Genomic DNA, 22,456 nt, shown 5'->3' with positions numbered 1-22,456 from the left:
CTCGCCTATTCTGTCAGCTTTAAAATTCTCTTTCAGTTGCCACCCTCACAGATGGATTAGGAAACTCTTTCCGGTGCACTCATTAGTGAAATGACCTCAAGGAAGCTCGAATCCAATATCTAATCGCCGGCTTTTAGCAAGTCCACACCCGAGGGTGGTTGGGGTCCAATCCAGCCCCGGGCCAGGCCCAGGCCCCTTGGACTGGGCCACAGGAGGACACGGAGCAGGGTCCCGGCCCCCACGGGAGCGGTGCCGGCAGTTCTCCAAGGGCTTGGGGGTTTTCCAGAGGTAGGAGATGGAGGGGACTGATTTCTTCAGCGCCCCCCAAACCACCCCGCCCCACCCCAGCCATGGGACACATCCCGAGAGACGCCCCTACACTCGCTCCCCTCCCCCATGCGCTGTGCCCCAGCCCTGGCCCTGGGGAATAGGCGGCAGCCCGCCCACCCACAGGGCGGGGGCGCAGCTGACAGGGGTTGTGCGGGAGGGCGGCCCCTGGCTGGGGTCAAAGGGTGAGCGCGCGTGCGCAGTCAGCGGCGGCGCGCTGGGGGTGGGGGCGGGTAGGTGAAGGAGGCGAGGTGAGGAGAGGAGGGGGGCTGGAAGGTCTCCACCTTGGCGGGTCCAGCCGTGGAGGCGCATCGTGTCTGTGTGTGTGTGTTTGTGTGTGTGTGTGTGTGTGTGTGTGTGTGTGTGTGTGTGTGTGTGTGTAGACAGCCCCCCACCCCACCCCACCCCGCCCCGTCCCTCACCTCAGTCCTCCGGAGTCCGCCCGACCGGGTCGGCCAACTGCACAGGCCCGGCGCGGGTCAGCGCTATCGCGGGGAAGCGCAGTGAGGCTGGCCTCTTGAGCGGGGCAGGGGCGCCCTCCGCGGTCTAGGGCCACACCACCCCGAACGCGCCCCGTCTCCTCTGATCTCCGAAGCTAAGCAGCGTCGGGCCTGGTTAGTACTTGGATGGGAGACCGCCTGGGAATCCCGGGTGCCCTAGGCTTTTTTTTTTTTTTTTTTTTTTTTTTTTTTGCCTGTTGCTCTGTCCCCTTGCCGGGAGCGCGGCGGGGCGGCGGTCCGGCGGATCACCCCCACCCTCAGCGCCCGCCGCGGTGCCTGCCGCCCCAGCCCGCACCGTGGGGCCTCCTCTTGTCCCAAGCCGGGACACCGCCGCCGCGGGGCAGCATGCGTGCCATCTGGACTGTCCGGTCTCAGTCCAAAGGTCTGGTCTGTGGGAAACGACACGCTGGAGGAAACCTGGAGAGTCTGAGAGGGGAGGGAGTTCCGGAAGGATTCCAGGATGTCACTTTGAGCGAGTATGTGACCAGAACTCGTCCCGTTGCTTTTGGGGTTCTATGGGCTACACGTAGGAATCTCTGGTGGTGGCACTGGAGGTTGGGGGATCCGGAGTCACACCCAGACCTGCTCGACAGGCCTCCTTTTACTTTTCTTTTCGGATTCATGTTCTTAGAAAGTGTCTCTTATCTCTATTATTGCATTTTCTTTTCTCTCTCCTTTCTAGCAGATGATGGGAGTACAAGTATTGAGGTGACATGTGTTGCCCGTGCCCCCCTCCCCCCTGTCTCCTTATTTATTTCTCATTCTCTCCCAGCGTATTGTGGGGGTACCAATGTTCAGGTCGGGTGCATTGCTCTTTCCCCGCCTCCCCCCTCGGGTCAGAGCTTCAAGTGCGCCCATCCCCCAGTCGGTGCGCACCCACCCCCTCCCTAATGGATGTGTATGCCCACCCCCTCCCCACGCCCGCCCGACACCCACCCGATGAAGGTGATTCCTCGCTGTCCACTTAGGTGTCCATCCGTTCCTACCAATTTGCCGGTGAGCGCGCGCACGTGGTGCTCGTGTGTCCGTTCTTGGGACACCTGGCCTACTGGAACGGGTTCCAGCTCTGGCCAGGAGAACACGAGAGGCGCCCCCTCACCGCTGCTCCTCACAGCCGAATGGCACTCTGTGGTGTCCACGCGCCACATGTTACTAATGCACTCCTGGATGGATGGGCACTCGGGTCGCTTCCACATCTTTGCGATTGTGAATTGTGCCCTAACTGTCACCCTACCCCTTACCCAGCCCGTCTCCTCTGCCCCTGCCTGACGCGCTCCTCCCCCGCCAGGCCCGTCACTGTCCTCGGCCCCTGCCCCTGCCTGACCGGCCCCTTCCCGCCCCGTCACCGTCACCGTCACCGTCCTCTGCCCCTGCCTGACAGGCTCCTCTCCGCCCGGCCCACCACCTGGGCCACTGCCTGACTCGCTCCTCCCCGGCCAGGCCCGTCACTGTCCTGGGCCCCCGCCTGACCGGCTCCTTCCCGCCCGGCCTGTCACCGTCCTCGGCCCCTGCCTGACACGCTCCTCCCCGCCCGTCACCGTCCTCGGCCCCTGCCTGACCGGCTCCTCCGTCGCCTGGGCCTTCCAGGGGCTTGGTGTGGACGCTGCTTCCAGGAAGCCCTCCAGGAACCCGGCAGCAGGGCGGCCGCAGCAGTCTGGCGCAGGCATCGCTAAGTCGCCTGCCTGCCGGGGACGGGGACGTGCCCCGCTGTGCCGGGGACGTGCCCCGCTGTGCCGCGGGGGCCCAGCCTGGTGTCTTCCCTGAGGCCCTGGGGCTGCCGCTCCCCGCAAGGGGAGAGCCTCGGAGGTGGGGACCGCCTCCTGATGGGGACGTCCACGCAGCTCTCCACGTCGGATTCCGGGGCTCTCTGTCCTGCCTGAAGGCCCAGCTGGCCTGCGGGTCCTTAGAATGGCAGGAACATCCTCAAACTGAGATTGCGAGTCCGGGGGTTGTCTGCACTTTTGTGCTGGGCACCCCAGGGAGGCCCAGGGGCTGGCTGGACAACGCGGTCTGCTCGGGTGCTTTGGAGGAGCAACCGATGCCCTTTGGACTTTGGTAGCAGCGTCTCAGGTGTCTCTGAGCCCTGCGCCATGTCGGGGAGGAGGCGGGAGGGGCCGCGACCTGCAGTCGTGTTCCCGGGGTGGCACGGCATGTGGCTTCTTCCACAGGCTGCTTGGCCTGGGCTCCCTGCACCTGGGCCTTTGGGGGACTGGCCCTGTGCTTGCCAACGCTTCCTGCAGGGACCCGGAGCTGGGAGGTGGCATCTCCCAGCCCTGGGCCGGGCAGAGCCCCAGCGGGCCATGCCCACAACCTCTCTCAGCACGGGTCCCCCAGAAGGCTCCTTTGGGACCAGGATTCTCCTGCGGGTGACTTCTTAAAGTCTGGCCCCTGGATGGAGGGGCACCGGGAGCAGAGGAGCCGGAAGCGGAAGGGGGTGCCCATGCGAGGGGACATTTTCAGGCCAAGTACCAGCTTCAGCCTGATCCTCCTGGGAACCCCGGGGTGTACGTCGTCACACCTCCTGGTTGTCCCGCTCTGAGACAAGGAGCCGGGCTTCGCATTCCCACAGCAGCCAGTCGTGGGCTGAGGACACCTGGGGCCTTGGGAACTCCCTGGCTTCTCTTTGGATTACCATTTGGAGCTGCTTGGGAATCGCGCCGCCACACACACCCGAGTGCAGGTGTCTTCTGCACAGACTGCGGGCCTCGCGCTTCTGAATGCCACTGGCTCGCCACCCACCCACGGGTGAACCTGGTCAGGGTGCTTTCTCTAAGGAGCCGACTCTGATCCGGGCGGGCTACCGGTGTCTCTGTTTGCTCGTTTCTTTCTTCCATTTCGGGAAAGTCTGCCTTACTGGGTGTGGAAATCTCCTATGCCTTTCCTCGCCTATTCTGTCAGCTTTAAAATTCTCTTTCAGTTGCCACCCTCACAGATGGATTAGGAAACTCTTTCCGGTGCACTCATTAGTGAAATGACCTCAAGGAAGCTCGAATCCAATATCTAATCGCCGGCTTTTAGCAAGTCCACACCCGAGGGTGGTTGGGGTCCAATCCAGCCCCGGGCCAGGCCCAGGCCCCTTGGACTGGGCCACAGGAGGACACGGAGCAGGGTCCCGGCCCCCACGGGAGCGGTGCCGGCAGTTCTCCAAGGGCTTGGGGGTTTTCCAGAGGTAGGAGATGGAGGGGACTGATTTCTTCAGCGCCCCCCAAACCACCCCGCCCCACCCCAGCCATGGGACACATCCCGAGAGACGCCCCTACACTCGCTCCCCTCCCCCATGCGCTGTGCCCCAGCCCTGGCCCTGGGGAATAGGCGGCAGCCCGCCCACCCACAGGGCGGGGGCGCAGCTGACAGGGGTTGTGCGGGAGGGCGGCCCCTGGCTGGGGTCAAAGGGTGAGCGCGCGTGCGCAGTCAGCGGCGGCGCGCTGGGGGTGGGGGCGGGTAGGTGAAGGAGGCGAGGTGAGGAGAGGAGGGGGGCTGGAAGGTCTCCACCTTGGCGGGTCCAGCCGTGGAGGCGCATCGTGTCTGTGTGTGTGTGTGTGTGTGTGTGTGTGTGTGTGTGTGTGTGTAGACAGCCCCCCACCCCACCCCACCCCGCCCCGTCCCTCACCTCAGTCCTCCGGAGTCCGCCCGACCGGGCCGGCCAACTGCACAGGCCCGGCGCGGCTCAGCGCTATCGCGGGGAAGCGCGGTGAGGCTGGCCTCTTGAGCGGGGCAGGGGCGCCCTCCGCGGTCTAGGGCCACACCACCCCGAACGCGCCCCATCTCGTCTGATCTCCGAAGCTAAGCAGCGTCGGGCCTGGTTAGTACTTGGATGGGAGACCGCCTGGGAATCCCGGGTGCCCTAGGCTTTTTTTTTTTTTTTTTTTTTTTTTGCCTGTTGCTCTGTCCCCTTGCCGGGAGCGCGGCGGGGCGGCGGTCCGGCGGATCACCCGCACCCTCAGCGCCCGCCGCGGTGCCTGCCGCCCCAGCCCGCACCGTGGGGCCTCCTCTTGTCCCAAGCCGGGACACCGCTGCCACGGGGCAGCACGCGTGCCATCTGGACTGTCAGGTCTGAGACCAAAGGTCTGGTCTGTGGGAACCGACACGCTGGAGGAAACCTGGAGAGTCTGAGAGGGGAGGGAGTTCCGGAAGGATTCCAGGATGTCACTTTGAGCGAGTATGTGACCAGAACTCGTCCCGTTGCTTTTGGGGTTCTATGGGCTACACGTAGGAATCTCTAGTGGTGGCACTGGAGGTTGGGGGATCCGGAGTCACACCCAGACCTGCTCGACAGGCCTCGTTTTACTTTTCTTTTCGGATTCATTTTCTTAGAAAGTGTCTCTTATCTCTATTATTGCATTTTCTTTTCTCTCTCTTTTCAAGCAGATGATGGGAGTACAAGTATTGAGGTGACATGTGTTGCCTGTGCCCCCCTCCCCCCGTCTCCTTATTTATTTCTCATTTTCTCCCAGCGGATTGTGGGGGTACCAATGTTCAGGTCGGGTGCATTGCTCTTTCCCCGCCTCCCCCCTCGGGTCAGAGCTTCAGGTGCGCCCATCCCCCAGTCGGTGCGCACCCACCCCCTCCCTATTGGATGTGGAGAAGACCGCCTGGGAATCCAGGGTGCTGTAGGCTTTTTTTTTTTTTTTTGCCTGTTGCTCTGTCCTCTTGCTGGGAGCGTGGCGGGGCGGCGGTCCGGCGGATCACCCCCACTCTCAGCGCCCGCCGCGGTGCCTGCCGCCCCAGCCCGCACCGTGGGGCCTCCTCTTGTCCCAAGCCGCGACACCGCCGCCACGCGGCAGCATGCGTGCCATCTGGACTGTCAGGTCTCAGACCAAAGGTCTGGCACCCTGTCTGACCATCCCCCATGTGTGTGTGGACACACCCAGATCGACACAGCGCACGGCCTACTCGTCTCCCTTGGGTGTGTGGACACAGCTAGATCCACACTGCGCCCTGCCTGCCTCTGTCCCTTTGGTGTGTGGACACAGCCAGTTCCACACTGCGCCCTGACTGCCCGTCTCCCGTCGGTGAGTTTACACAGTCACATCCACACTGCGCCCTGCCCGCCTGTCTCTGGTGGGTGTGTGGACAGAACAAGTTCCACACTGCGCCTTGCCTGCCCTTCTCCCGTGGGTGTGTGGACACAGCCAGTTCCACACTGCGCCCTACCTGCCCGTCTCTTGGGTGATTGGACACAGCCACATCTACACTGCGCCCTGCCTGCCCATCTCCCGTGGGTGTGTGGACACAGCCAGATCCACACGGCGCCCAGCCTGCCCTTCTCCCGTGGGTGAGTGGACACAGCCAAATCCACACTGTGCCCTGCCTGCCCTTCTCCCGTTGGTCAGTGGACACAGCCACATCCACACTGCGCCCTGAATGACCGTCTCCCGTGAGTGTGTGGACACAGCCAGATCCACACGGCGCCCAGCCTGCCTGTCTCCCGTGGGTGTGTGTACACAGCCACATCCACACAGCACCCTGCCTGACTGTCTCCCATGGGTGTGTATATACAGCCATTTCCACACTGCGCCCTGCCTGCATGTTTCCCGTGGGTTAGTGGACACAGCCAGATCCAAATGGTGCCCAGCCTGCCCATCTCCCGTGGGTGAGTGTACACAGCCCGATCCACACTGCGCCTTGCCTGCCTGTCTCCCGTCTGTGTGTGGACACAGCCAGTTCTACACAGAGCCCTGCCTGCCCGTCTTCCATGGGTGTGTGGACACAGCCAGATCCACACGGCGCCCAGCCTGTTCGTCTCCCGTGGGGGTGTGGACACGGCAAGATCCACACTGCGCCCTGCCTGCCCGTGTCATATGGGTGAGTGGACACAGCCAGATACACACTGCGCCATGCCTGCCCGTCACCCTTGGGTGTGTGGACGCAGCCAGTTCCACACTGCGCCCTACCTGCCCGTCTCCCATGGGTGAGTGCACACAGCCACATCCACACTGCGCTCTGCCTGCCCGTCTCCGGTGGGTGTGTGGACACAGCCAGTTGCACACTTCGCCCTGCCTACCCATCACACATGGGAGAGCGGACACAGCCAGATCCACACAGCGCCCTCCCTGCCCGTCTACCGTGGGTGAGTGGACACAGCCAGATCCACACTGCGGCCTGTCTGCCCATCTTCAATGGGTGAGTGGACACAGCCAGATCCATATGGCGCCCAGCCTGCCCTTCTCCCGTGGATGAGTGGACACAGCCACATCTACATTGCGCCCTGCCTGACCATCTCCCTTGGGTTTGTGGACACAGCCACATCCACACTGCGCCCTGCCTGCCCGTCTCCCGTGAGTAAGTGGACACAGCCAGTTCCACACAGAGCCCTGCCTGCCCATCTCCCATTGGTGAGTGGACACAGCCACATCCATACTGAGCCCTGCATGCCCGTCTCCCATGGGTGAGTGGACACAGCCAGTTCCACACTGCGCCTAGCCTGCCGGTCACCCATGGGTGAGTGGACACAGCCAGATCCACACTACACCCTGCCTGCTCGTCTCCCGTGTTTGTGTGGACACAGCCAGTTCCATACAGACCCCTGCCTGACCATCTCCCGTAGGTGTGTGGACATAGCCAGTTCCACACTGCGCTCTGCCCTCTCGTCACCCATGCGTGAGTGGACACAGCCAGATCCACACTGCGCCCTGCCTGCCCGTCTCTCGTGGGTGAGTGGACACATCCACATCCACACTGCGCTCTGCCTGCATGTCTCCCGTGGGTGAGTGGATACAGCCAGTTCCACACAGAGCCCTTCCTGCCCGGCTCTCGTGGGTGTGTGGACACAGCCATTTCCCCACTGCGCCCTGCCTGCCTGTCTCCCGCGGGTTAGTATACACAGCCACATCCACACTGCGCCCTACCTGCCAGTCTCCCATGGGTGTGTTGACACAGCGAGTTCCACACAGTGCCCAGCCTTCCCGTCTCCCATGGGTGTGTGGACACAGGCAGATCCACATGACCCCAAGCCGGCCTGGTTCCTGTGAGTGTGTGGACACACCAGATCCACACAGCACCTTGCCTGACCGTCTCCCATGTGTGTGTGAACACAGACAGATCCACACAGCGCCCTGCCTGCCTGTCTCCCGTGGGTGAGTGGATACAACCACATCCACACAGCGCCCTTCCTGCCCATCTCCATTGGGTGTGTGGACACAGCAAGTTCCACACTGCGCACTGCCTGACGGCACCCATGGGTGTGTGGACACAGCCCGTTCCACACAGCGCCCTTACTGCCTGTTTCTCGTGGGTGTCTGGACACGGCCAAATCCACACAACACCCTGCCTGACTGTCTCTTATGGGTGTTTGGACACAGCCAGATCCACACAGCATCCTGCCAGCCCGTCTGCCGTGGTTGTGTGGACACAGCAAGATCCACACTGTGCCCTGCCTGTCCGTCAACCATGGGTGAGTGGACACAGCCAGATCCACACTGCACACTGCCTGCCCGTCTCCCGTTGGTGTTTGGACACAGCCAGTTCCACACTGCCCCCGCCTGCCCATCTCCCATGGGTGTGTGGACACAGCCAGGTCCACACGGCGCCCAGCCTGCCTGTGTCCCGTGAGTGTGTGGACACACCAGACCCACACAGCACCCTGCCAGACCGTCTTCCTTGGGATTGAGGACACAGCCACATCCCCACAGGACCCTGCCTGACCGTCTCCCGTGGGTGTGTGGACACAGCCAGTTCCACGCAGTGCCCTACCTGCCTGTCTCCCATGGGTGAGTGGACACAGCCACGTCCACACAGCGCCTTAACTGCACATCTCCGGTGGGTGTGTGGACACAGCAAGCTCCACACTGCGTCTCGCCTGCCTGTCTCCCGTGGGTGTGTGGACACAGCCAGTTCCACACAGCGCTCTGCCTGCCTGTCTCCCGTGGGTGTGTGGATATGGCCAGATCCACACAGCGTCTGCTCTGTGGGAACCAACACGCTGGAGGAAACCTTGAGAGTCTGAGAGGGGAGGGAGTTCCAGAAGAAGGCCAGGATGTCATTTTGAGGGAGTATGTGACCAGAACTCGTCTCGTTGCTTTTGGGATTCTATGGGCTACACGTAGGAATCTCTGGTGGTGGCACTGGAGGTTGGGGGATCCGGAGTCACACCCAGACCTGCTCCACAGGCCTCCTTTTACTTTTCTCTTCGGATTCATTATTTTTAAAAAGTGTCTCTTATCTCTATGATTGCATTTTCTTTTCTCTCTCTTTTCAAGCAGATGATGGGAGTACAAGTATTAAGGTGACATGTGTTGCCCCTGCCCCACTCCCCCCTGTGTTCTTATTCATTTACCTCTCATGTTGTTCCAGCGTATTGTGGGGGTCCCAATGTTAAGGTCGGGTGCGTTGCCCTCTCCCAGCCTCCCCCCTCGGGTCAGAGTTTCAAGTGCGCCCATCCCCCAGTGGGTGCGCACCCACCCCATTCCTAGTGGATGTGTATGCCCCTCCCCTCCCCCCACCCGCCCGACACCCACCCGATGAAGGTGATTCCTCTGTGTCCACTTAGGTGTCCATCGGTTCGTACCCATTTGCTGGTGAGCGCGAGCACGTGGTGCTCGTGTGTCCATTCTTGGGATACTTGGCTTACTGGAACGGGTTCCAGCTCTGGCCAGGAGAACCACGAGAGGTGCCCCCTCACCGCTGCTCCTCATAGCCGAATAGCACTCCGTGGTGTCCACGCGCCACATTTTATTTACGCACTCGTGGGTCGATGGGCACTCGGGTCGCTTCCAGGTCTTTGCGATTGTGACTTGTGCCCTGACTCTAACCCTAACCCTTAACCAGCCCGTCTCCTCCTCGGCCCCTGCCTGACTGACTCCTTCCCGCCCAGCCTGTACCTGTCACCGTCCTCTGCCCCGCCTGACACGCTCCTCCCCGCCCGGGCCGTCACCGTCCTCGGCCCCTGCCTGACGGGGCTCCTCCGTCGCCTGGGCCTTCCAAGGGCTTGGTGTGGACGCTGGTTCCAGGACGCCCTCCAGAAACCCGGCAGCAGGGTGGCCGCAGTGTCTCGCGCAACCCAACCGTCCGCCTGCCGCCCTCGCTAAGTGGCCTGCGGGGGACGTGCTCCCCCTGTGCCGCAGGGGCCCAGCCTGGTGTCTTATCTGAGGCCCCGCGGCTGCTACTCCCCGCAAGGGGAGAGCCACGGAGGTGGGGACCGCCTCCTGATGGGGACATACACCCAGCTCTCCACGTCGGATTCCGGGGCTCTCTGTCCTGCCAGAAGGCCCAGCTGGCCTGCGGGTCCTTAGAGTGGCAAAAACACCCGAAAACTGAGATTGAGGGTCCGGTGGGTGTCTGCACTTTTGTGCTGGGCACCCCAGGGAGGCCCGGGGGCTGGCTGGACAACGCGGTCTGCTGGGCGGGGGGTTTGGAGGAGCAACGGATGCCCTTTGCACTTTGGGTAGCAAGTGTCAGAGGTGTCTCTGATCCCTGCACCATGTGGGGGGGAGGAGGAGGAGGAGGAGGAGGAGGAGGAGGAGGAGGGAGGGGCCGGGGCTTACAGTCCTGTTCCCGGGGTGGCATGGCATGTGGCATCTTCCACAGGCTGCTTGGCCTGGGCTCCCTGCACCTGGGCCTTTGGAGGACTGGCCCTGTGCTTGCCAACACTTCCGCTGCAGGGACCCAGAGCTGGGAGGTGGCATCTCTCACCCCTGGGTCGGGCAGAGCCCCAGCGGGCCATGCCCACAACCTCTGTCAGCACGGGTCCCCCAGAAGGCTCCTTTGGGACCAGGATTCTCTTGCGGGTGACTCTTTAAGGTCTGGCCCCTGGATGGAGGGGCACCAGGAGTAGAGGAGCAGGAAGGGGAAGGGGGTGGCCATCCGAGCGGACACTTTCAGGCCAAGTCCCAGCTTCAGCCTGATCCTCCTGGGAACCCCGGTGTGTACATCACACCTCCTGGTTGTCCTGCTCTGAAACAAGGAGCCGGGCTTCGCATTCCCACAGCAGCCAGTCTTGGGCTGAGGACACCTGGGGCGTTGGGAACTCCCTGGCTTCTCCTTGGATTAACATCTGGAGCTGCTTGGGAATCGTGCCGCCACACACCCCCGAGCGCAGGTGTCTTCTGCACAGACTGCGGGCCTCGTGCTTCTGAATGCCGCTGGCTCGCCACCCACCCACGGGTGAACCTGGTCAGGGTACTTTCTCTCAGGGGCAGACTCTGATCCGGGCGGGCTACCGGTGTCTCTGTTTGCTTGTTTTTTCTTCCATTTCGGGAAAGTCTTCCTTGCTGGGTGTGGAAATCTCCTATGCCTTCCCTCGCCTATTCTGTCAGCTTTAAAATTCTTTTTCAGTTGCCACCCTCACAGATGGATTAGGAAACTCTTTTCGGTGCATTCATTAGTGAAATGACCTCAATGGAGCTCGAATCCAATATCTAATCGCCGGCTTTTAGCAAGTGCACACCCCGGGGTGGTTGGGGCCCAATCCACCCCTGGCCAGGCCCAGGCCCCTTGGACTGGGCCACAGGAGGACACAGAGCAGGGTCCCGGCCCCCATGGTAGCGGTGCCGGCAGTTCTCCAAGGGGTTGGGGGTTTTCCAGAGGTAGGAGATGGAGGGGACTGATTTCTTCAGCGCCCCCCAAACCACCCCGCCCCACCCCAGCCATGGGACACATCCCGAGAGACGCGCCTACACTCGCTCCCCTCCCCCATGCGCTTTGCCCCAGCCCTGGCCCTGGGGAATAGGCGGCAGCTCAGGCACAGGGCGGGGGTGCAGCTGACAGGGCTTGTGCAGGAGGGCGGCCCCTGGCTGGGGGCAAAGGTCGAGCTCCCCGCGCGTGCGCAGTCAGCAGAAGTGGCGTGCTGGGGGTGGGGGCGGGTAGGTGAAGGAGGCGAGGTGAGGAGAGGAGGGGGGCTGGAAGGTCTCCACCTTGGCGGGTCCAGCCGTGGAGGCGCATCGTGTCTGTGTGTGTGTGTGTGTGTGTCTGTGTGTGATTGTGTGTTTGTGCGTGTGTGTGGACGGCCCCCCACCGCCCCGCCCCGCCCCCCACGCCAGTCCCGCGGAGCACGCCAGACCCGGCCGGGGAACTCCACAGGCCCGGCCCAGTGTGGGTCAGTGCTGGCGGGGGGAAGCGCAGAGAGGCTCGGCTTCTTGAGCGGGGCAGGGGCGCCCTCCGCGGTCTAGGGCCACACCACCCCGAACGCGCCCCATCTCGTCTGATCTCCGAAGCTAAGCAGCGTCGGGCCTGGTTAGTACTTGGATGGGAGACCGCCTGGGAATCCCGGGTGCCCTGGGCTTTTTTTTTTTTTTTTTTGCCTCTTGTTCTGTCCCCTTTCTGGGAGAGCGGCGGCGGCCCGGGGTGGGGGTCACCCCCACTCTCAGCGCCTGCCGCGGTGCCTGGCGCCCCAGCCCGCACCGTGGGGCCTCCTCTTGTCCCAAGTCGCGACACCGCAGCCACGCGGCAGCATGCATGCCATCTGGACTGTCAGGTGTCAGACCAAAGCTCTGGTCTGTGGGACCCACATGCTGGAGGAAACCTTGAGAGTCTGAGAGGGGAGGGAGTTGCAGAAGAATTCCCAGGATGTCATTTTTTGCGAGTATGTGACCAGAATGCGTCCCGTTGCTTTGGAGGTTCTATGGGCTACACTGTAGGAATCTTTGGTGGTGGCACTGGATGTTGGGGGATCCGGAGTCACACCCACACCTGCTCGACAGGCCCCATTTTACATTTCTTTTCGGATTCATTTTCTTAAAAAGTGTCTCTTATCTCTATTGTTGCATTTCCTTTTCTCTCTCTTTTCAAGCAGATTATGGGAGTACAAGTATTGAGGTGACATGTACTGCCCGTGCCCCCCTCCCCCCTGTTTTCTGATTCATTTATTTCTCATTTTCCCCCAGCGAACTGTGGGGGTACCAATGTTAAGGTGGGTGTGAGGACTAAACTCTAATTTTTTGCTAAAAACTCCTTCCTAAGGAGGCCAGCTGGGTTAGGCTGGCAAATGGTAAGGAGGCCAGCAGGGTTAGGCTGACAAAGGGTAAATTCCCACAAGGTGGCTTTTGTTAACCAAACGAAGCAGTGGTTTACTTTTTGACCTGATTCTGGTATAGCATTAACATCACCTAAAAGATAAGAAGCCCCTGTCTTAACTCCAGCATCCTGGCAGTTGCCTATCATAAATCTAAAATGTCTTAACTGAGCATCCTAGCAGGTGCGTATTCTTTAATTTAAAGCATCTTAAAACATCCTAGCAGGTGCCTATTGTAAATTTAAAATGTCCTCCTGTCTGGACCTCCCAGAGTGCCCACAACCTTATCTTAAAGTAAGCATATCCTTTCTGGTCTTCTAGATAAAGTCTAACCCTCTCAGCCAATTGCCAGCCAAAGAATCTTTAAACCCACCTATAACCTGTAAGCCCCCGCTTCGAGATGTCCCACCTTTTTGGGCCAAACCAATGTATGCCTCTCATGTATTGATTTGTGACGTTGCCTATAACCTTTGTCTATCTAAAAATATATAAAACTAAACTGTAACCCAGCTACAGCGAGCCCACTTGCTCAAGGCTTCTTGAGAGTGGCTCCGGGTCATGGTCCTCAAATTTGGCTCAGAATAAACTTCTTTCAAATATTTCAGGGCTTGGATTTTTTCCGTCCACAATTTTGGCGTAGTCGGCAGGATCTCAGAGAAGACTCGGGACCCCCGAAGGAGTCGCCGGAATCCGGAGCTAAGGTATCAGCACAGGCCCATTGAAGCCCTTCTGACTTCTAGCCACTCCTCCGGCGGGAACAGGTAAGTCCTCCTGAGATCCGGACCTCCCACTCTTGGTCAAAGGTCCCGGTTTATTCTGATCTGTCTGTTCTCTTCCTAAAAATTGTTGTTTGGGATCCTAATTTGATGTAAAAGTGCACTCTTACGGGCTTTCTCTGCTGCCTTTTTCCTCTCAGAGACCAATTTCGATTGGCTTGTCTGCATATTTGCGTAAGGAACCCAACTGTCCTATTCGTAGATAAATGAGAGACTGAGTTTCTCAGCTCCAAAGATAAGGGGCAGCTTACTCCTCCCAGACCTAAGGTAGCCCTGGATGACCAGAGTCCTGATTGGGAGTTGCCTGGGGCGATTCCCCGAGGCGCGAGTAGCCCCACAGGGAACCCCCAACAAATTAATTTAAAAAAAGGCTCGTCCAGAAAACGCGCATAAGAGCTGATCACTTGGCGTTTTGAGCCCTCTCAGAGGTACTAGACCCCCAAAGAGAGTAACTGGGACACATACGAGGGTGGGACCGACTCAGTGGTGAAACACTGAGGAGCCCCACCCACAAGCAGCACACTCTGATTCACTACACCAAACCCTAGACCACAGTTCGGTTCCTTCTTAAAAAAAAAAAAAATGGGAAACAAATTATGTAAAAATGAGAAAAGGCAAAAAGAACGACCTCCTTCAGGCACCCCAGCTGGTTTTATGTTTAATAATTATGGCTCCTCTACTTGCAAGTATTTATATAAATGGAAAGATCTTACTAAAGATGACCTAGGTCTGAGGTTTCCAAAATGGGGAACTTTCAATATTCCCAAATTGGTTTTCTTGCGCGCTAAACTAAAAAAACTAGGTTCTCAAATTAAGAAAAATAAATAAAAATCATACTATTGCTGGCACTTGGAATCATCCAAAAGAGAGAATGATAAACTTGCCTCCCTCCAGGAAGTTAATAAAAAAATACTTGAGGCTGTCTCAGAATTAAAGAAACTAGCAGAAGCCGCTTCTAAAATCAGGAACGCTCCAAAAATTGTCTCTCCTTCTGCTCCCCCTAACCCTCTGTTCTCTAAATTTCCTTATCCTGATGATTTCATTTTCCCCCTTCCTTCCCCTATTCCTTCGCCTCAAGCTGTAAAAGGATCAAAAATAGCTAAAAAAGAAGATAAAATAGTTGTTGCTCCCTTTAAAATAAAACCCACTGGCAGAGGGGACCCTAATACATTATATACACCCTGGACCAAGACAGAGTTAAAGGCTCTGGTGTCTGGGTTCCCTGATCCAACTCAAGACCCCCTCAGGTTTGCCAGAGAATTCCAATTAACACTTAACACCCTGGACCAAGACAGAGTTAAAGGCTCTGGTGTCTGGGTTCCCTGATCCAACTCAAGACCCCCTCAGGTTTGCCAGAGAATTCCAATTAACACTTAAGACCTATGATCCAGGTTTCTCTGACCTGTATCAGCTAATTGAGTTACTAGTCCCCAAAAACAAAGCTAAAAAATGGTTCAGGGTAGCAGGTTAAAAACAACCTTTAAAAGATTTTGATAAAATAGATGCAAATAAAAAAAAAATGCAGGGAGCTCTGTGACCGCCTCTATAAAAACTTACCACAAATTTTCCCTAAAGTTATAGATTGGGCAAAAGTGCAACAATGTAAAATACGCCCAAATAAAACCATACCTGACTTTTATAACAGGTTTTAAAAAACATTCAAACAATATTCAGGGATACCTCCTAAAAATTTTGAGCATGGTAAAAGTGACACTTTACTAAATTCTGGATTTGTACAAGGCTTAGACGACAAATTAGTGACCCTGATAAAAAAAAAATAATGTGGCCTGGGCTTCTCTGCCCACTAGCAGCCTGGTCATCCTAGCCGACCAGTTGTCATAAACAATAGTTAAGAAGCAAAAGAAAACGGCCTCCAAGATTATGAGTTGCTAAAGCAACTTAGTAACCAAGTCAAAAGGTTGGAGGGGTTCCGTCCCCTGCAGAGATCGCAGCTGGCCACCGAGAAAGTGATTTATTATTACTGCAAAAAAAAGGGACACCTTAAAAAAGATTGTAAAAAACTTAAATGGGTGCTTGCACAAAAGGAGCAAAAGGCCTTAGAGGGAGGCACCAAAAAAACTTTAAAACTAGAATAGGGAGGCTCCGAGGGAATAGAGAGGATTTTCCCCTTACTTCTAACAAACACTCTAGGGGAAATAGAAATATCCATAAATAAAAAAGACACCAGAGCCCTTGTGGACACTGGTGCCACGCTGTCAGTCCTCAACCCTACCTTAATTAAAAACCCTCTCCCTCAAAGTAAAAATTCAAATGGTAGGGGTTTCAAACTCCCCAATTGTTGCCTTTAAATCTGATCCACTCCAATTTCAATTGGGAGAGCTTATAGGACAGCATGTTTTCCTTTTAATAGATAGTGCTCCTATACACCTGCTGGGACGGGATTTCTTAGAGACCCATAATGCCCACATCTCATTTTCACAGAAGGGAGAAATGATTCTCAATTTGGGAGACACAGAAGACTTACAAAACCCTACATGCAGTATCGTGCTTGCTGAGGTTAATGGAGATTTTGAACAGGGGGACGTAGAGCCTTTCTTATCCAAAATACCAGATTCTCTATGGGCAAACTCTTCCACGGATATTGGACAAATTAAGCCAGCAGTTCCCATAGAGATCACCATAGATGAGTCTAAACCCCTGCCAAACATTAAACAATACCCCCTTAGGCCTGAAGCCTTACTAGGAATCAAGCCAATCATTCAGGACCACTTAGATAAAGGACTCATAACACCCTGCACCAGGATTGTAACACACCAATCCTCCCAGTCAGAAAACCAAATGGGAAAGGCTGGCGGTTTGTTCAGGACCTAAGAGCCATAAATAAAACAGTGGTTCTGAGGCATCCTGTCGTCCCTAACCCCCACACCTTACTGTCCAATATTCCTATCACTGCCAGCCACTTCTCTGTCGTTGACTTGTGCAGTGCTTTCTTTTGCACACCTGTAGATCAGGACAGTCAATATCTTTTTGCCTTCACTTGGGAAAATCGCCAGTGTACATGGACAGTCTTGCCCCAGGGTTACTCTGAAAGTCCTACATATTTTTCTCAAATATTAAAGGCAGATTTAGATGATATTGTATTCCAAAATGAATCTACTCTGATTCAGTATGTGGATGATTTGCTGTTGTGTTCACCCTCCCTGAGTGAATGCAGAGAAGACACTATATACCTGCTGCAACAGCTTGCCTTGAAGGGACACAAAGTGTCCAGAGATAAATTACAATTTAGGCTCCCCCAAGTTAAATACTTAGGGCACACAATTTCCCCAAAGGGACTTCTTATAAACCCAGAAAGAATCTCTACCATCATGGCCTTTCCTTTGCCCAAAACAAAAAAACAATTAAGAGGGTTCTTAGGGCTAACAGGCTACTGCAGAAGTTGGATTCCAAACTACTCATTAATGGCCCAGCCCTTATACAAAAAACTAAAGCATCACCAACCAGACCCAATATGCTGGGGGGAAGTGAAAAGCAATATATAGAGGATTTAAAACAGGCTCTTACCCAGGCACCTGCTTTAGGACACCCAAACTATAGCCTTCCTTTTTTCCTTTTTATACATGAAGTAGATGGAAATGCACTTGGAGTATTAACTCAAAAGCATGGCAACAGTCACAGGCCAGTTGGTTATTTCAGCCAACAGTTAGACCCAGTAGCAAATGGACACCCCCCTTATATGAGAGCCATATCAGCTGCAGCCATTTTATATAAAAAAAATTGAGAAATTTGTCCTGGGGTCCCCACTAATAATTTATGCCCCTCATTCTGTGGACTCTCTCCTAAACTCTCACCACACTCAACACTGTTCTGTAAGTCGCCTTGCCTCCTATGAAGTGCTTTTGCTTCCTGCCCCTAACATCACTTTGAAGCGCTGCAATATTCTTAACCCTGCAACTCTTCTCCCTCTTCCAGGTGAGCAAGAGGAAAAACATGACTGCAGTCTACTAACTGATATCTTACTCTCTCCTAGAGCAGATTTGCAGGAAACTCCTATCGAGAATGCTGAGTTAATTTGGTTTACAGATGGTTCTTATTTAAAGGACCATCAGGGACATTATCAGGCGGGATATGCTGTCACTTCCATGGTAGACATAATAAAAAGCGCCCAACTCAAAGGAGTAAAATCGGCCCAAATGGCTAAATTAATAGAATTAACTAGAGCTTATATTTTGGCTGAAGGGAAGGTAGCTAATATATACACTGATAGCCGCTATGCCTTTAAAATAGCCCATGATTTTGGCATGCTATGGAAACAGAGAGGATTTCTTACCTCCTCTGGACAACCTATAAGAAATGGGCACCAAGTCTCAGAGCTATTAAAAGCAATTCAAATGCCTAAACAACTGGCAATCATAAAAATTCCTGGGCATTCCAAAGATAACACTAAAAAAGCTAAGGGAAACAATCTAGCTGATGCTGCAGCAAAGAATGCTGCCCTAGAAAAGATGACCTGTCCTGTACGAGAATGCCCTTTCTGACCCACCGACACTCTCACTAACATTCTTTTACAGTACCAACAGGCATCAACCCCTAAAAAAAAAACAAATCTGGCAGCAAAAGGGAGGTGTATTTGACCCAAATAGGGAGTTGTGGCTGGGTCCCAACAAAAAACCTATAGTTCCTTTAGGTGCACAATTTCCTCTCCTTCAATTCATTCATAAAATGACTCACTGGGCCCCTGAAAAAATGATATTATGAAAAAAACAATATTTCTAAAAACCATCCCCCACAATAGCCCAAAAGGTATATTTTCGTTATACTATATGTCCAGAACATAACCCTGGCAAGCCTTTGCATGGCTCCCAAGGCCACTTTCCTTTGCCTGCAGGACCATTTAAAGTTTGGCAACTGGATTTTATCCAGATGCCACCATCCCAGAATTACAAATATGTATTGGTCCTGGTTTGCATGTTCTCCCATTGGGTAGAAGCATTTCCTTGTCGGAGGGCTACTGCCTTAACAGTAGGCAAAATACTGCTGGAAAAAATCATTCCAGTTTGGGGAATCCCTTCTGAGTTACACAGTGATCGTGGAACTCACTTTACTGGACAAATTATCCAATCCATCTGCAAAATTTGGCCCATAATACAACATTTCCATTGTGCCCATCATCCTCAGTCGTCTGGGTTGGTAAAACAAACAAATGGCACAATAAAAACTCAATTAGCTAAATTAACTGAGGCCTTTAACCTCCCCTGGCCAAAAGCCCTCCCACTGGTTTTGCTTAACCTTAGATCCTCTCCCTTTGGGAAGCACTGTCTATCACCTTATGAAATAATAACAGGGAGACCTATGAGGCTGGACGAGGGCTTATATGAGCCAGCCTTACTTAAAGGAGAAATACTACATTATTGTCAGGGACTACTTAAAGCTCTAACAAATAATGCAAAGATGATAACAGAGTCTTTCCACAGTGAGCTTACGGGAGCCAAAGACCCCAAGGATCATGGATTACAGCTAGGTGACTTTGTTTATTGGAAAAGGCACCAACTAAAAGACTCCTTACAACCTCGCTAAAAAAGACCTTACCAGGTACTCTTAACTAACTCTTGTGCTGCAAAATTAAAGGGGGTCGCCTCTTGGATTCATGTCTCACATCTAAAACGAGTGCCTGACCACGCTCCCGACCACACCTGGACTTCTAAATTAATCTCTGACACCCGCCTACGACTTCAGAAAACATCTGAGTCTCAATCGGCCTCCAAAGCGACGTCCAAAGCAACAACCGAAGCGGACAGTCTTCCCAAGACATTGGACCAGGCCAGTCCTCATGAACCCTAAAATAACTCTCATTCTTACTTTACTTGCTATAGAGTATATTGCTGCAAACCCTAAATGCCTTAACCAAGACCCCCAAGAGGTTGTTTGGGATTTGTAAAATCTCCCTTGGTATAACTTTCTAAATGGATATGGTTATAAATTTCCTTGTTAAGATTAAAAAAATATTTCACCTGATTATCCTCCTTCCCATAATTTCCCCTATCTGCCTACCCCACACTCCTGTTCTCTTTAAACCTAAAGATTTTTCCTGGCTTCCTGCAAATCTCACTACCTTCCCTGCCGGTAAAAATCATATCATTTGGTATGACATAGATCAGGATGAAATGAAGGCCACTGAATGGAACAGTTCCACTGTAAATCTCCCTAGAGGGGCCCCCTTTGCAGGTTACCTCTATTATAAAGCCTTAACCAAGTATAATGCCCTGCAGGAATATTTACCGAATAATGCCTCAGGACGATTATTGAGGAGATCTAATCAGATAAAATACTGTGTCACAATAGACATGGGTGATGACAAACTCAGACAACTGCCTGGGTATGATGGGAGAAACCTAGCAGCTTCCTGTGTAAACTGTCGCAGCATAAGCTGCCCAGACAACCACCAGCCCTGTGCTTGTGGCTGGATGCCCTTGTCCAGCACCAACCACACTGACACTGCCCATAAAAAACTATTTATGGGAGTCAGTTGGTGGACAGAAGTCCCTGACAGTACAAATTCCACCCTAAGACAAGGGCGCCTCTGGGAAGCCTCATGGCACACTCAGACAAAGGCATACTTAGGGGTAACCTCCACCCGTCTGACAATTGTCTGGGATACCCAGCGGTTCTGGGTTAACTCCATTTATCCGAATTGCACTGAGGGCATTAGTATACAATGGCAACAGCATTCCTGGTGGATACACCAAAATTGGCCATCCAAAAGACTAAAACGCGATCTCACGGGAAAAATTGGAGCTGGGTTAGGTATATTGGGGCAAGCTAAATTCGCAGCTAATGAGGAGAGACATTCCCTAAAAAAAGATTCCCTCTCAAAAATAGAACACATAAAAAAAATGCTGTTCCAAAAAAAAGAAAAGGGATGGAAAGCTGCCCTAAAAGATAATGCAGGTCTAATAAAGTAGATAGAAGAGACCAGACAAACCCTAAAGACATACGCCCAAACCCAGAGGTGGGAGCGAGCATGTGCTCTGACCCAACAAGGACTCATGTCCATGTTATTACAAATAGAATCTAAAGGGGCTATAAAACAATGGCCTACAATACTCAGTGCTAAGGCTCAATCTAGGCACCTATGGAAAATATATGGTTCCCCAAATCTATAAAAATTTTTAGATGGTAGATGTAATCTTAAACATTATATTTTAAAAATTCTGGCACCAAAGTTAAATGAGGCTCAACAATATCCTGTAGTTCAACTAGCTGGCATTAAAACCATTGTCAATAATACCAAAATACTTCCCATAAAAAGTCGATGGGCTATTTTAGCTGATAAAAACACCTGGCATCCCATTTCCCTCTCAGATTGTAAAAATAAAAAAGGAAAATGGCTATGCCCTCAAAACACTTAAAACCCTGATTTCTCCCAGATTTGGCCCCTAGTATCCACCCCCATAGAACATAACATCTGGTATATGAAAAAGGGCCGTTTTTGCTGGGAGAAAAAACAAAATGACATTATAGAATTATATGATTTCTTTTGTAACAAAGCCTCCTTTTCCCTCCTAAATACTAGTATATGGTGTAACACAAAGGTGGTGAGAAAAATAAATTTGCTAACTGTAAACAAGTCCTATAATAATTTAAATATTAAAGATCAAATGTTTGTCAAATTCAATTTATACCCTCCTCAGGATGTTATACCTATGGAGACTAATTGGCCAGAGGAAAAATTAAACTTATTAGACTCCAAATTGGTATCAGTTTTACAATCCTCAAATAAAATTTACCATAAAGTTCAATTGACTGTTGATAAAAAAGATAAACATATTATAAGTCTGATTAAAAAATATGATGATGCATGCAGAGGATTTTTTTGCTGGTTAGGCTGCTTGCTACCTTCTCATTCTACCTATGACTTTCCTGGGCACCTTCTGTTTAGTACTTTTATGACACTCATTGCCATATTATTATTATATGTTTCTTGTAAATGCTATACCAGATACAGAAAAAGGAAAAAAAAATCAATCAAAGGCCCAGATCATGATAGCTTGCAAAATAGATCTGGTCCAAGACGTGTTTTTAGACTAAGACCCAGGCCTGACTCTATCTGGCCCCTTTTAACAATTGGCTACTAAATCAAGTAGAGTCAAGTCCCTCCCCTAAGATATAACACCGCCTATTCTACAGCACCATGGGACCAGATAGGCAACTCTAGGAATGAGCCTTCCTAGCACCCTGGGACCAGATAGACAACCCTAAAAATGAGCCTTCCTAGCGCCATGGGACCTCATGCTGGTTGTTGGCCTACACATGCATTCCATGGAATGATCTTTGGCCAACAGGGGGAACTGAGGACTAAACTCTAATTTTTTGCTAAAAACTCCTTCCTAAGGAGGCCAGCAGGGTTAGGCTGACAAACGGTAAATTCCCACAAAGCGGCTTTTGTTAACCAAACGAAGCAGTGGTTTACTTCCTGACCTGATTCTGGTATGGCATTAACATCACCTAAAAGATAAGAAGCCCCTGTCTTAACTCCAGCATCCTGGCAGTTGCCTATCATAAATCTAAAATGTCTTAACTGAGCATCCTAGCAGGTGCATATTCTTTAATTTAAAGCATCTTAAAACATCCTAGCAGGCGCCTATTGTAAATTTAAAATGCCCTCCTGTCTGGACCTCCCAGAGTGCCCACAACCTTATCTTAAAGTAAGCATATCCTTTCTGGTCTTCTAGATAAAGTCTAACCCTCTCAGCCAATTGCCAGCCAAAGAATCTTTAAACCCACCTATAACCTGTAAGCCCCCGCTTCGAGATGTCCCACCTTTTCGGGCCAAACCAATGTATGCCTCTCATGTATTGATTTGTGACCTTGCCTATAACCTTTGTCCCTCTAAAAATATATAAAACTAAACTATAACCCAGCTACAGCGAGCCCACTTGCTCAAG

The 22,456-nt window shown here is 53.4% G+C and overlaps 1 long non-coding RNA gene and 3 pseudogenes across 3 annotated transcripts; all 4 read left to right on the top strand.

Annotated features, from left to right (window-relative positions):
* The first annotated feature begins 871 nt into the window (after positions 1–871).
* LOC142866695 (uncharacterized) lies at positions 872–990 on the top strand (annotated as a pseudogene).
* A 3,569-nt stretch (positions 991–4,559) lies between these two features.
* LOC142866533 (uncharacterized) lies at positions 4,560–4,678 on the top strand (annotated as a pseudogene).
* A 19-nt stretch (positions 4,679–4,697) lies between these two features.
* LOC142866413 (uncharacterized) lies at positions 4,698–8,993 on the top strand. Of its 3 annotated transcripts, none has more exons than XR_012916392.1 (3): positions 4,698–6,950; positions 7,071–7,903; positions 8,129–8,993. It is a non-coding gene; the product is annotated as an uncharacterized LOC142866413 (long non-coding RNA). The 3 variants fall into 3 exon arrangements; XR_012916393.1 differs by having other exon boundaries at positions 4,699–5,839; positions 5,960–7,903; XR_012916394.1 differs by having other exon boundaries at positions 4,699–6,102; positions 6,329–7,903.
* Positions 8,994–11,926: 2,933 nt separating this feature from the next.
* On the top strand, positions 11,927–12,045 carry LOC142866539 (uncharacterized; annotated as a pseudogene).
* The last annotated feature ends 10,411 nt before the right edge of the window (positions 12,046–22,456 follow it).

This window comes from Microcebus murinus, unplaced genomic scaffold, assembly GCF_040939455.1.
Source record: "Microcebus murinus isolate Inina unplaced genomic scaffold, M.murinus_Inina_mat1.0 scaf006_hap2_Mmur4.0, whole genome shotgun sequence".
Taxonomy (NCBI): domain Eukaryota; kingdom Metazoa; phylum Chordata; class Mammalia; order Primates; family Cheirogaleidae; genus Microcebus; species Microcebus murinus.
Note: the sequence above shows the minus strand (reverse complement) of the source record. Positions and strands in the feature narration are given on the sequence as shown.